At 42.3% G+C, this 14,953-nt stretch overlaps 1 protein-coding gene across 6 annotated transcripts in view; it reads left to right on the top strand.

Annotated features, from left to right (window-relative positions):
- The window catches only part of pomt1 (protein-O-mannosyltransferase 1), an 89,979-nt gene that overhangs the window by 35,871 nt on the left and 39,155 nt on the right, over positions 1 to 14,953 (top strand). Inside the window, exon 1 of one of the 6 annotated variants that reach the window (XM_057824930.1) lies at positions 13,334 to 14,490. The exons of the other annotated variants lie outside the window; for them this stretch is intronic. The gene's annotated coding sequence lies outside the window, so the exon portion shown is untranslated. Of the gene's footprint in view, positions 1 to 13,333; positions 14,491 to 14,953 lie in introns of those variants that run through there. 6 annotated transcript variants of the gene reach the window in all.

Here is a 14,953-nt window from a genome sequence, read left to right as displayed (position 1 = left end):
ATTTCGTTGTTTATGCACTGTACACTGTAGATTTATTCAGCATGTTGTTCTCTATTGTATTTTTATATTAAACTGCCTTTCAAGATGACATATCTGTTCTATGTGTTGGATTTTATCAAGTACATTTCCCCCAAAATTGCGACTTATACTCCGGTAAGACTTATATATGTTTTTTTTCTCTTTGTTGGGCATTTTCTGGCTTGTGCGACTTATACTCAGGTGCGACTTGTAGTCCCAAAAATACGGTAATAACTTCCTGATTGAAGGTGCAATCTTTTTCATATTTGGCATGAATGTGAAGTATTTCAGCCTGCACATGACTTTATTGAAATATTACTCATTACGCCTGGCGCCCCCTAGTGGGAACAGGAAACACACTTTTAATTAAATAGAAAGGCTCCTGCTTCTCAGGGTCAAAAATCAATTGACCTCAAACCTGAATCAGCGGAGCCTTAAGACATGTGTTCAGGTGCCTGATCAACAATTTTGTTTCGTTAAAGCAGAGGGGTCCAAAAGGAAAGTCATAATGACCGTGTTCAGGTGCCTAATAAACAATTTTGTTTTGTTAAAGCAGAGGGGTCCCATAGGAAAGTCATAATGACCGTCGCCATTTTCTCTCCCCACTAATTCTGAACATTCAGACATGCAATATATCTGCCTGGATATCTGTCTGTTGTCGACTGCCACCGCCCCGACCTGCCTGCCCTTCGACTTTGTTTGACGTCCGAGTTGCGCCATACGCGAGGGCCCGTTCAGTCCTGCTTGCAGGGCTAGTTAGGGCCCGAGCACTCTCAGCGTGCGAGGCCCTATTGTTCTTCGAAGGATTATTAGGGCCCGAGCACTAGGCGTGCGAAGGCCCTATTGTAATGCAAAGGATTATTATTATTATTATTATTATTATTATTATTCTTCTTTCTTCATGGCAAATGAAAATGGCCAATTTGGAGGCCTGAACATGCACGAAAAGTCACCAAAATTTGCACATACGTGCAGATTCGCGTAAATTTCGATAATCTTGCGTCGTTTTGAAAAAATGTCAAAAAATGGCTCAGTGGCGCCCCCTTGACCCTTAAAATTTTCAAAAAGGCCTCTCCTCTCAGGTTTTCAACGTAGAGCAATGAAATTTGGGGAGTAGATACCTTATGCCTAACTGCTCAAAAAAGCCTCTTGCACCCATATTCCAAATCCAACAGGAAATCGGGTATTTTGGATCGAATGTGAAATTTTTTCGGTTCACAGTTGGAGTTTACGTTTGGAGGCTTGAACATGCACGAAAACTCACCAAAATTTGCACATACATTCAACTTTGCGTAAATTTTGATAATCTACAAAAAAATTTAACAAAATGGCTCAGTGGCGCCCCCTTGAAATTTTCAAAAAGGCCTTTCCTATTAGGTTTTTTCAACGTAGAACGATGAAATTTGGCGAGTCGATACATTGTGCAAAACTGCTCCAAAAAGTCTCTTGCACCCATATTCCAAACCCAACAGGAAGCCGGAAATTTTGGATCAAATGTGAAATTTTATCGATTTACATTTGAGACCTTGTCGCTGAAGAAAATAGTTGGATCGTCTTCAAAATTGGCCAGACTATTCAGGAGACATATGAGATCTTAAGTTTTCAAAATGGTGTGTTTTCATTCAAGGGTCTGGCCTGGGCGTGGTCCCAAAGTCGGCCATTTTTGGGCAAAATACCAAATTCAGAAAATGATTAAAAACTCCGTGATACAACGTTCAATCTTTTTCATTTCTAGCATGTATATGAGATATCCCAGCCTGAACACGACTGCATTGAAATATTACCCATTAGGCCTGGCGCCCCCTAGTGGGAACAGGAAATGGCCTTCTTTACGAGACAGGCTCCTCCTCCAAGGGAAAAAAATCTATTGACCTCAAACCTGTTTCAGGGGAGCCTCAAGACATGTGTTCAGGTCCCTGATGAAAAATATTGAGGTTTCGTTGAAGCGGAGAGGTCCAAACTGGAAGTGAAAATGACCGTCAACAATTTGTCTCGCCAAAAATTTTGAACAGTCATAACTCGGCAGATATGCAACATATCTGCGCCAAACTTTCCGTGTTTGTTGAGAGTCATACCCTGAAGGTTCTTGTAGGGGTCATTTGCATCAACTCTACAGTGCCAACTAGTGGCGACAGAAAGAAGTTTTAAAAAAGGCCTTTCCTATTGGGTTTTTTCAACATAGAGCGAGGAAATTTGGGGAGTAGATACCTTATGCAAAACTGCTCCAAAAAGTCTCTTGCACCCGTATTCCAAATCCAACAGGAAATCGGGTATTTTGAATCGAATGTGAAATTTTTATCGGTTCACAGTAGGAGTTTACATTTGGAAGCTTCAACATGCACGAAAACTCACAAAAATTTGGACATAAATGCGGCTTTCCATAACGTTCAATAATCTTGCAACGTTACGAAAACATGTAACAAAATGGCTCAGTGGCGCCCCCTTGAAATTTTCAAAAAGGCCTCTCCATTTAGGTTTTTTCTACGTAGAGGGATGAAATTCGGTGAGTCGATACCTTGTACAAAACTGCTCCAAAAAGTCTCTTGCATGCGTATTCCAAACCCAACAGGAAATCGGGTATTTTGGTTTGAATGCGAATTTTTTATCGATTTACAGTGTGCACATTTTACACCTTGGCACCTAGGGAATTAGTTTGATCATTCTCAAAATTGGCGAGACTGTTCATGAGGCATATGAAATCTTAAGTTATCAAAATGGTGTGTTTTCATTCACGGGCCTGACCTGGGCGGGGTGCCAAAGTCGGCCATTTTTTCGGCAAAATGACAAATTCAGTAAATGACTAATAGTTCCTTCACACAACGTTCAATCTTTTTCATATCTGGCATGTATGTGCGACATCCCACCCTTAACACGAGTGCATTGAAATATTACCCATTAGGCCTAGCGCCCCCTAGTGAGAACAGAAAATGCCTTTTTTTACGAGACAGGTTCGTCCTCCAAGGAAAAAAAATCTGTTGACCTCAAACCTGCATAAGGGTAGCCTTAAGACCTGTCTTCAGGTGCCTGATGAAAAATATTGAAGTTTCGTTGAAGCGGAGGGGTCCAAACAGGAAAGTGAAAATGACTGTCAACAATTTTTCTCTCCAAAAACTTTGAACAGTCATAACTCGGCAGATATACAACATATCTGCGCCAAACTTCCCGTGCTTGTTGAGAGTCATGCCCTGAAGGGCCTTGTAGGGGTCATTTGCATCAACCCTACAGCGCCAACTAGTGGCAATAGAAAGTCACTCGTTTTTCCAATACATGTCCAGTTCTTTTCAGGTTGGTCATTGTAGTTTGAAGACCTATTGTAATACTTATTTACGGCCCATGTCCACGTGTCTCTGTCTGTTGCCGTGACAACCCTTTATTCGCCATTTAAAGGAAATATTTTTTTTCAAAGACTCAGGCAGCTTATATAGCCACAATATTTGGCACACTTGGTCGAATTGGCCCAGTTAGAAGATTAATTTTGGTTTTGAATAAGGGCTTGGCTGCACAGCTCAGTAGTGGCTCCTTTTTTGTAGTACTCTCTCCAATAGGGGTTTTTATCTCTTGGGTGTGGGAATGTAAATAGGCGACTTTCGAGCATGTTAGGTTCTAATGAGATGATGAGAGAGGAGGATCTGCCACCACCCTGACCTGCACACAGTCCGAGTTGCGTGACGTCCGAGTTGCGCTAGATTGCGAGGGCCCGTTCAGTCCTGCTTGCAGGCCTAGTTATTATTATTATTTTTTTTTTTTCATGGCAAATGAAAATGGCCAATTTGAAGGCCTGAACATGCTCAAAAACTCACCAAAATTTGCACATACATCCGGCTTCGCGAAAATTTCGACAATTTGGCAACGTTTACAAAAAAAATAAAAAAATGGCTCAGTGGCGCCCCCTTGCAATTTTCAAAATGCCCTTTGCTTTGATGTATTTCAACGTAGGGCGATGAAATTTGGGGAGTGGATACGTTGTCCAGAACCGCTTCAAAAAGTCTAAAGCACCCATATTCCAAACCCAACAGGAAATGGGATATTCTGGATTGAATGTTGAAAAACATAGCATTTTGGGCGAAAACCAGCATGCACGTTTCAGACCGTTGCGCCGAGCCAGTACGTTGGATCTTCCTCAAAATTGGTGTAAGTGTTCATGAGACATATGAGATACTAAGTTGTGAAAATGGTGAGTTTTCGTCCACGGGCCTGACCTGGGCGGGGTACCAAAGTCGGGTGTTTTTTTGGCAACGCGCCAATTTCAGTAAATGATTAATAACTTCCTGATACAAGGTCCAATCTTTTTCATATTTGGCATGCATGTAAGGTGTCTTAACCTGAACACGACTGCATTGAAATATTTTCCATTAGGCCTGGCGCCCCCTTGTGGGAAGAGGAAACACCCTTTTTTACTAAAAAGGCTCCTCCTCCTGGTGAAAAACATCAATTGATCTCAAACCTGCATCAGGGGAGCCTTAAGACATGTCTTTAGGTATCTGATGAAAAATATTGAGTTTTCGTTGATGTTGCAGTATCCAAACAGGAAAGTGAAAAGACCCTCGGCATTTTCTCTCAAAATGGCAAATTTCAAGGTCTGAACATGCTCGAAAACTCACCAAAATGTGCACATACATGTGCCTTCATGTAGATTTCATGAATTTAGCAACATTGCCAAAAGATGTAATAAAATGGCTCAGTGGCGCCCCCTTCAATTTTTAAAAAAGGCCTGTCCTATTAGTTTTTTTCGACGTAGAGTGATGAAATTTGGGGAGTGGATACGTTGTGCAAAACTGCTCCAAAAAGTCTCTTGCACCCATATTCCAAACCCAACAGGAAATCGGGTATTATGGATTGAATCTTGCATTTTTGTCAAAAACCTGCATGCACGTTTGAGACCATTACGCCGAAGCAGTAAGTTGAATGCTTCTCAAAATTGGTCAGACATCCCAAAAACATGCATGGTAGGCTGATTGAGCACTCTAAATTGTCCGTAGGTATGAGTGTGCGCGTGAATGGTTGTATGTCTCCTTGTGCCCTGCAATTGGCTGGCAACCAGTTCAGGGTGTCCCCTGCCTACTGCCCCGAGTTAGCTGGGATAGGCTCCAGCACCTCCGCGACCCTCGTGAGGAAAAGCGGCATGGAAAATGAATGAATGAATGAATGTTCATGACACATATGAGATGTTAGGTTATCAAAATGGTGACATTTCATTCACGGCCCTTTCCTGGGCAGGGGAGCGAATGTGTCTTATTTTTGACAATACAATTCAGTAAAAGACTACTGTATTTTTCCGACTATAAGTCGTGTTTTTTTTTCTTCATATTTTGGTTTGGGGTGCGACTTATACTCAGCAGTGACTTATGTGTGAAATTATTAACACATTATGATAACATTTCCCATGTTATTTAGGTGTTTTGGACTAATGGTTTTGTAAACTTGTTAGCATGCTATAGTTATCTGAATAACTCTTAATAGCTATGGCCATTTTCATTTGCCATGAAAAAATAATAATAACGAGTGCGCTCCCAGTTGGGCGTGAAAGCGCCACAAACTAAATGCATCCATTTCAATATAAAAAAGTCAATTATACAATTGAACATACATTGCCAAAGGCAGAACGCGAACGTGGCCATAGCTATTAACAGTTATTCAGATTACTATAGCATGCTAACAGGTTTACAAAACCATTAGGCCTGGTGCCCCCTGGTGAGTGAAATTATTAACACATTATGATATAATTTCCCGTGTTATTTTGGTGTTTTGGACTGATGGTTTTGTAAACTTGTTAGCATGCTATAGTTATCTGAATAACTGTTAATAGCTATGGCCACGTTCGCGTTCTGCCTTTGGCAATGTATGTTCAATTGTATAATTGACTTTTTTATATTGAAATGGATGCATTTAGTTTGTGGCGCTTTCACGCCCACCTGGGAGCGCCCTCGCACTTGTTTACGTGAATAAGCGCTCGCACACCAGAAGAAGACAGACAGCCACGTAGCTCTGAGTGAGTGAGTGAGCGAGTGAGTGAGTGAGTGAGTGAGTGAGTGAGTGAGTGAGTGAGTGAGTGAGTGAGTGAGTGAGTGAGTGAGTGAGTGAGTGAGTGAGTGAGTGAGTGAGTGAGTGAGTGAGTGAGTGAGTGAGTGAGTGAGTGAGTGAGTGAGTGAGTGAGTGAGTGAGTGAGTGGACTAGTTAGCGAGAGAGAAAGACGGCTGCGAACCTACGTTCATTGTTTATGCCTTTAAAATATCTCTACAGAGGCAACGCCTGCGTGTATCATCTTTTCTGTTGTTGTGTGTTTTCCACCCGCGAGCGGACACTTACAGCCAGTTGTGTGGTTGTTTGAATGGTGTGCTAATGCTAGCGAACGCATGCTAATCTGTTACATTATTGCTGTAATAGTACGTAATTATCATTTATTTACGGTGATGTGAACCTGTTTGCTATCGAGGACCAAATTGATTCAACAAATTATGCGGACATCCAGAATTGTCTTTTTGGAGTTCGCTGTCTATAGCCAGGACCGAGCGGTAGCGTCCTGGTGAGGACAGTATATTCGCATTTCGTTGTTTATGCACTGTACACTGTACATTTATTCAGCATGTTGTTCTCTATTGTATCTTTATATTAAATTGCCTTTCAAGATGACATATCTGTTCTATGTGTTGGATTTTATCAAGTAAATTTCACCCACAAATGCGACTTATACTCGGGTAAGACTTTTGTTTCCTTAAAGCAGAGGGGTCCAATAGGAAAGTCATAATGACCGTGTTCAGGTGCCTAATAAACACTTTTGTTTTGTTAAAGCAGAGGGGTCCGATAAGAAAGTCATCATGACCGTCGCCATTTTCTCTCCCCACTAATTCTGAACATTCAGACATGCAATATATCTGCCTGGATATCTGTCTGTTGTCGACTGCCACCGCCCCGACCTGCCTGCCCTCCGACTTTGTTTGACGTCCGAGTTGCGCCATACGCGAGGGCCCGTCAGTCCTGCTTGCAGGGCTAGTTATTATTATTTTTTTTTCATGGCAAATGAAAATGGCCAATTTGAAGGCCTGAACATGCTCAAAAACTCACCAAAATTTGCACATACATCCGGCTTCGCGAAAATTTCGACAATTTGGCAACGTTTACAAAAAAAATAGAAAAATGGCTCAGTGGCGCCCCCTTGCAATTTTCAAAATGCCCTTTGCTTTGATGTATTTCAACGTAGGGCGATGAAATTTGGGGAGTGGATACGTTGTCCAGAACCGCTTCAAAAAGTCTAAAGCACCCATATTCCAAACCCAACAGGAAATGGGATATTCTGGATTGAATGTTGAAAAACATAGCATTTTGGGCGAAAACCAGCATGCACGTTTCAGACCGTTGTGCCGAGCCAGTACGTTGGATCTTCCTCAAAATTGGTGTAAGTGTTCATGAGACATATGAGATACTAAGTTGTGAAAATGGTGAGTTTTCGTCCACGGGCCTGACCTGGGCGGGGTACCAAAGTCGGGTGTTTTTTTGGCAACGCGCCAATTTCAGTAAATGATTAATAACTTCCTGATACAAGGTCCAATCTTTTTCATATTTGGCATGCATGTAAGGTGTCTTAACCTGAACACGACTGCATTGAAATATTTTCCATTAGGCCTGGCGCCCCCTTGTGGGAAGAGGAAACACCCTTTTTTACGAAAAAGGCTCCTCCTCCTGGTGAAAAACATCAATTGATCTCAAACCTGCATCAGGGGAGCCTTAAGACATGTCTTTAGGTATCTGATGAAAAATATTGAGTTTTCGTTGATGTTGCAGTATCCAAACAGGAAAGTGAAAAGACCCTCGGCATTTTCTCTCAAAATGGCAAATTTCAAGGTCTGAACATGCTCGAAAACTCACCAAAATGTGCACATACATGTGGCTTCATGTAGATTTCATGAATTTAGCAACATTGCCAAAAGATGTAATAAAATGGCTCAGTGGCGCCCCCTTCGATTTTTAAAAAAGGCCTGTCCTATTAGTTTTTTTCGACGTAGAGTGATGAAATTTGGGGAGTGGATATGTTGTGCAAAACTGTTCCAAAAAGTCTCTTGCACCCATATTCCAAACCCAACAGGAAATCGGGTATTATGGATTGAATCTTGCATTTTTGTCAAAAACCTGCATGCTCGTTTGAGACCATTACGCCGAAGCAGTAAGTTGAATGCTTCTCAAAATTGGTCAGACATCCCAAAAACATGCATGGTAGGCTGATTGAGCACTCTAAATTATCCGTAGGTATGAGTGTGCGCGTGAATGGTTGTATGTCTCCTTGTGCCCTGCAATTGGCTGGCAACCAGTTCAGGGTGTCCCCTGCCTACTGCCCCGAGTTAGCTGGGATAGGCTCCAGCACCTCCGCGACCCTCGTGAGGAAAAGCGGCATGGAAAATGAATGAATGAATGAATGTTCATGACACATATGAGATGTTAGGTTATCAAAATGGTGACATTTCATTCACGGCCCTTTCCTGGGCAGGGGAGCAAATGTGTCTTATTTTTGACAATACAATTCAGTAAAAGACTACTGTATTTTTCCGACTATAAGACGTGTTTTTTTTTCTTCATATTTTGGTTTGGGGTGCGACTTATACTCAGCAGTGACTTATGTGTGAAATTATTAACACATTATGATAACATTTCCCATGTTATTTAGGTGTTTTGGACTAATGGTTTTGTAAACTTGTTAGCATGCTATAGTTATCTGAATAACTCTTAATAGCTATGGCCATTTTCATTTGCCATGAAAAATAATAATAACGAGTGCGCTCCCAGTTGGGCGTGAAAGCGCCACAAACTAAATGCATCCATTTCAATATAAAAAAGTCAATTATACAATTGAACATACATTGCCAAAGGCAGAACGCGAACGTGGCCATAGCTATTAACAGTTATTCAGATTACTATAGCATGCTAACAGGTTTACAAAACCATTAGGCCTGGTGCCCCCTGGTGAGTGAAATTATTAACACATTATGATATAATTTCCCGTGTTATTTTAGTGTTTTGGACTGATGGTTTTGTAAACTTGTTAGCATGCTATAGTTATCTGAATAACTGTGAATAGCTATGGCCACGTTCGCGTTCTGCCTTTGGCAATGTATGTTCAATTGTATAATTGACTTTTTTATATTGAAATGGATGCATTTAGTTTGTGGCGCTTTCACGCCCACCTGGGAGCGCACTCGCACTTGTTTACGTGAATAAGCGCTCGCACACCAGAAGAAGACAGACAGCCACGTAGCTCTGAGTGAGTGAGTGAGTGAGTGAGTGAGTGAGTGAGTGAGTGAGTGAGTGAGTGAGTGAGTGAGTGAGTGAGTGAGTGAGTGAGTGAGTGAGTGAGTGAGTGAGTGAGTGAGTGAGTGAGTGAGTGGACTAGTTAGCGAGAGAGAAAGACGGCTGCGAACCTACGTTCATTGTTTATGCCTTTAAAATATCTCTACAGAGGCAACGCCTGCGTGTATCATCTTTTCTGTTGTTGTGTGTTTTCCACCCGCGAGCGGACACTTACAGCCAGTTGTGTGGTTGTTTGAATGGTGTGCTAATGCTAGCGAACGCATGCTAATCTGTTACATTATTGCTGTAATAGTACGTAATTATCATTTATTTACGGTGATGTGAACCTGTTTGCTATCGAGGACCAAATTGATTCAACAAATTATGCGGACATCCAGAATTGTCTTTTTGGAGTTCGCTGTCTATAGCCAGGACCGAGCGGTAGCGTCCTGGTGAGGACAGTATATTCGCATTTCGTTGTTTATGCACTGTACACTGTACATTTATTCAGCATGTTGTTCTCTATTGTATCTTTATATTAAATTGCCTTTCAAGATGACATATCTGTTCTATTTGTTGGATTTTATCAAGTAAATTTCACCCACAAATGCGACTTATACTCCGGTAAGAACATGCAATATATCTGCCTGGATATCTGTCTGTTGTCGACTGCCACCGCCCCGACCTGCCTGCCCTCCGACTTTGTTTGACGTCCGAGTTGCGCCATACGCGAGGGCCCGTCAGTCCTGCTTGCAGGGCTAGTTATTATTCTTCTTTTTTCATGGCAAATGAAAATGGCCAATTTGGAGGCCTGAACATGCACGAAAAGTCACCAAAATTTGCACATACGTGCGGCTTCGCGTAAATTTCGATAATCGTGTGTCGTTTTGAAAAAATGTCAAAAAATGGCTCAGTGGCGCCCCCTTGACCCTTAAAATTTTCAAAAAGGCCTCTCCTCTCAGGTTTTCAACGTAGAGCAATGAAATTTGGGGAGTAGATGCCTTATGCCTCACTGTTCAAAAAAGCCTCTTGCACCCATATTCCAAATCCAACAGGAAATCGGGTATTTTGGATCAAATGTGAAATTTTTATCGGTTCACAGTTGGAGTTTACATTTGGAGGCCTGAACATGCACGAAAACTTACCAAAATTTGCACATACATGCAACTTTGCGTAAATTTTGATAATCTACAAAAAAAATTAACAAAATCGCTCAGTGGCGCCCCCTTGAAATTGTCAAAAAGGCCTCTCCTATTAGGTTTTTTCAACGTAGAACAATGAAATTTGGCGCGTCGATACATTGTGCAAAACTGCTCCAAAAAGTCTCTTGCACCCATATTCCAAACCCAACAGGAAGCCGGAAATTTTGGATCAAATGTGAAATTTTATCGATTTACATTTGAGACCTTGTCGCTGAAGGAAATAGTTGGATCGTCTTCAAAATTGGTCAGACTATTCAGGAGACATATGAGATCTTAAGTTTTCAAAATGGTGTGTTTTCATTCAAGGGTTTGACCTGGGCGTGGTCCCAAAGTCGGCCATTTTTGGCCAAAACACCAAATTCAGAAAATGATTAAAAACTCCGTGATACAACGTTCAATCTTTGTCATTTATAGCAAGTATATGAGATATCCCAGCCTGAACACGACTGCATTGAAATATTACCCATTAGGCCTGGCGCCCCCTAGTGGGAACAGGAAATGGCCTTCTTTACGAGACAGGCTCCTCCTCCAAGGGAAAAAAATCTATTGACCTCAAACCTGTTTCAGGGGAGCCTCAAGACATGTGTTCAGGTGCCTAATGAAAAATATTGAGGTTTTGTAGAAGCGGAGGGGTCCAAACTGGAAGTGAAAATGACCGTCAACAATTTGTCTCGCCAAAAACTTTGAACAGTCGTAACTCGGCAGATATACAACATATCTGCGCCAAACTTCCCGTGTTTGTTGAGAGTCATACCCTGAAGGTTCTTGTAGGGGTCATTTACATCAACTCTACAGTGCCAACTAGTGGCGACAGAAAGAAGTTTTAAAAAAGGTCTTTCCTATTGGGTTTTTTCAACATAGAGCGAGGAAATTTGGGGAGTAGATACCTTATGCCTAACTGCTCAAAAAAGCCTCTTGCACCCATATTCCAAATCCAACAGGAAATCGGGTATTTTGGATCGAATGTGAAATTTTTTCGGTTCACAGTTGGAGTTCACATTTGGAGGCTTGAACATGCACGAAAACTCACCAAAATTTGTACATATGTTCAACTTTGCGTAAATTTTGATAATCTTTGAAAAAAATTAACAAAAAGGCTCAGTGGCGCCCCCTTGAAATTTTCAAAAAGGCCTCTCCTATTAGGTTTTTTCAACGTAGAACGATGAAATTTGGTGAGTCGATACATTGTGTAAAACTGCTCCAAAAAGTCTCTTGCACCTATATTCCAAATCCAACAGGAAGTCAGAAATTTTGGATCAAATGTGAAATTTTATCGATTTACATTTGAGACCTTGTCGCTGAAGAAAATAGTTGGATCGTCTTCAAACTTGGTCAGACTATTCAGGAGACATATGAGATCTTAAGTTTTCAAAATGGTGAGTTTTCATTCAAGGGTCTGACCTGGGCGTGGTCCCAAAGTCGGCCATTTTTGGGCAAAACACCAAATTCAGAAAATGATTAAAAACTCCATGATACAACGTTCAATCTTTGTCATTTATAGCAAGTATATGAGATATCCCAGCCTGAACACGACTGCATTGAAATATTACCCATTAGGCCTGGCGCCCCCTAGTGGGAACAGGAAATGGCCTTCTTTACGAGACAGGCTCCTCCTCCAAGGGAAAAAAATCTATTGACCTCAAACCTGTTTCAGGGGAGCCTCAAGACATGTGTTCAGGTGCCTAATGAAAAATATTGAGGTTTTGTAGAAGCGGAGAGGTCCAAACTGGAAGTGAAAATGACCGTCAACAATTTGTCTCGCCAAAAATTTTGAACAGTCATAACTCGGTAGATATACAACATATCTGCGCCAAACTTCCCGTGTTTGTTGAGTGTCATACCCTGAAGGTTCTTGTAGGGGTCATTTGCATCAACTCTACAGTGCCAACTAGTGGCGACAGAAAGAAGTTTTAAAAAAGGCCTTTCCTATTGGGTTTTTTCAACATAGAGCGAGGAAATTTGGGGAGTAGATACCTTATGCAAAACTGCTCCAAAAAGTCTCTTGCACCCGTATTCCAAATCCAACAGGAAATCGGGTATTTTTGATCGAATGTGAAATTTTTATCGGTTCACAGTAGGAGTTTACATTTAGAGGCTTGAACATGCACGAAAACTCACAAAAATTTGGATATAAATGCGGTTTTGCGTAACGTTCAATAATCTTGCAACGTTACGAAAACATGTAACAAAATGGCTCAGTGGCGCCCCCTTGAAATTTTCAAAAAGGCCTCTCCATTTAGGTTTTTTCAACGTAGAGGGATGAAATTCGGAGAGTCGATACCTTGTACAAAACTGCTCCAAAAAGTCTCTTGCATGCATATTCCAAACCCAACAGGAAATCGGGTATTTTGGATTGAATGTGAAATTTTTATCGATTTACAGTGTGCACATTTTACACCTTGGCACCTAGGGAATTAGTTTGATCATTCTCAAAATTGGAGAGACTGTTCATGAGGCATATGAAATCTTAAGTTATCAAAATGGTGTGTTTTCATTCACGGGCCTGACATGGGCGGGGTGCCAAAGTCGGCCATTTTTTCGTCAAAACATCGAATTCGGAAAATGACTGATAACTCCCTCATACAACGTTCAATCTATTTTAAATCTGGCATGTGTGTGAGGTATACCAGCCTGAGCAGGACTGGATTGAAAATTTACCATTTGTGCCTGGCGCCTCCTAGTGGGAACAGGAAATGCCCTTTTTTACGGGACACACTCCTCCTCTAAAGGGAAAAAAATCAATCTACCTCAAACCTGCATAAGGGAAGCCTAAAGACCTGTCTTCAGGTGCCTGATGAAAAATATTGAAGTTTCGTTGAAGCGGAGGGGTCCAAACAGGAAAGTGAAAATGACAGTCAACAATTTTTCTCGCTAAAAACTTTGAACAGTCATAACTCGGCAGATATACAACATATCTGCGCCAAACTTCCCGTGCTTGTTGAGAGTCATACCCTGAAGTAGAGCTGGGCGGTAAACCGAAAATTTACCGTCACCGAAATTCTTCACGATGACCGACGTAATTTTGACCATGTCGGTAAATTCGGTAAATTAATAAAACAAGAAAATAGTCTTTTCATCCCGCTTTGACTCTGTTGTTCGTCTATGCTCATTCCCCTTTAAGAAAGCAGTGAATGTACTTACGTAGGGAGTCACGTGATCATCAGGAAGCCAATCAAACAGAAGCCCGGTAAGCTAACGCTAGCAGCTAATGCTACAAGCAAAACGTGATGGAGTGTGGCTTAAGGGAGGCTCGCCAAACTTTCACCCGACATTTAATAGACTCTTGGTGGCATCCAGACGGGCTTTCACCAGCTGTCCTCCCTTGTTCTCACAATTTCCGGAGATGGTGCTTTCAGTGCTTTCTACCGGTAGCCAGGCCACAGGCTAACGCTAGCCGCTAACGCTAGCGGCTAACGCTACAAATGAACGTGATGGAGTCGGATAGCTTGTCGAAACGGCTGAATTTAATGAGTGGATTGGGCATGGACTGCATCTAGCAATTACTATGTCGCGTTATTTTGTATCTGACTGTGTGTGATTTCTCTGATAGCTTTTGTGATGGTAAAGCATTCAGCATAAAGCACAAATGGCCCCAGCTATTTTTCTGTATGTGCTTAATTCTGTGTCATTATTGCTATCATTGTTACGGTGGCTGGAATGTTCGACCCAAAAGCGCAGCAATGAGGAGGCAGAGGTGACGAGGAGCCCGAGGGCGTGTTTAATAAACAAGAAAATAAAAAGGAATGACGAGAGGTGGAGGCACTGCAGAGTTGGAAGGCTGAGATGGCTTGGAGTTGCTGTGAAGAAAAGGGATATGAATAAGTCAAAGTTTGGTTGCGTGAGAGGCCTGTACTTTACCATGTGAGGTTAGGTGAAGCTCTGGCGTTGAATGACGTGCAGACCAGTCTTTTGTAGTAGCAGGCTGTTGATTGTGAAGTGAAGGCTGGTGTGGTGATTGATGACAGGTGTGCACAGCAGAGTCAGTGAGGAGGAGGTGAAGGCGAGGCTGAGTGAGCCATAACAGTACCCCCTCCCCGAGGGGCGCCCCCAGGCGGCCGACCAGGGGCCTCAGGATTGGCCTCGTAGAAATCTCGAAGGAGAGAGGGACACATGATGAGCCGCTTTGAGATCCAGCAACGTTCCTCTGGGCCGTAACCTTCCCAGTCTGCCAGGTATTGAAAACCCCGACCACGGCGCCGGACCTTCAGCAGACGCCGGACCTTCCATTGGGGATGTCCGTCAACTAACTGAGGTGGCGGTGGAGCTGGGGCAGAGGGCATGAGAGGGCTCGAAGAGACAGGCTTGATTTTTGAGACGTGAAACACGGGATGCACTTGCTTCATGGCGGCAGGGAGCTTCAGACGAACAGCTGTGGGACTCGGAACACTGTCAATCGGGAAGGGACCAACATACCTTGGAGCTAGCTTCTTGGATGACACTTGTAGCGGTAGGTCAGC

This window comes from Corythoichthys intestinalis, chromosome 20 (assembly GCF_030265065.1).
Source record: "Corythoichthys intestinalis isolate RoL2023-P3 chromosome 20, ASM3026506v1, whole genome shotgun sequence".
NCBI lineage: Eukaryota > Metazoa > Chordata > Actinopteri > Syngnathiformes > Syngnathidae > Corythoichthys > Corythoichthys intestinalis.
Note: the sequence above shows the minus strand (reverse complement) of the source record. Positions and strands in the feature narration are given on the sequence as shown.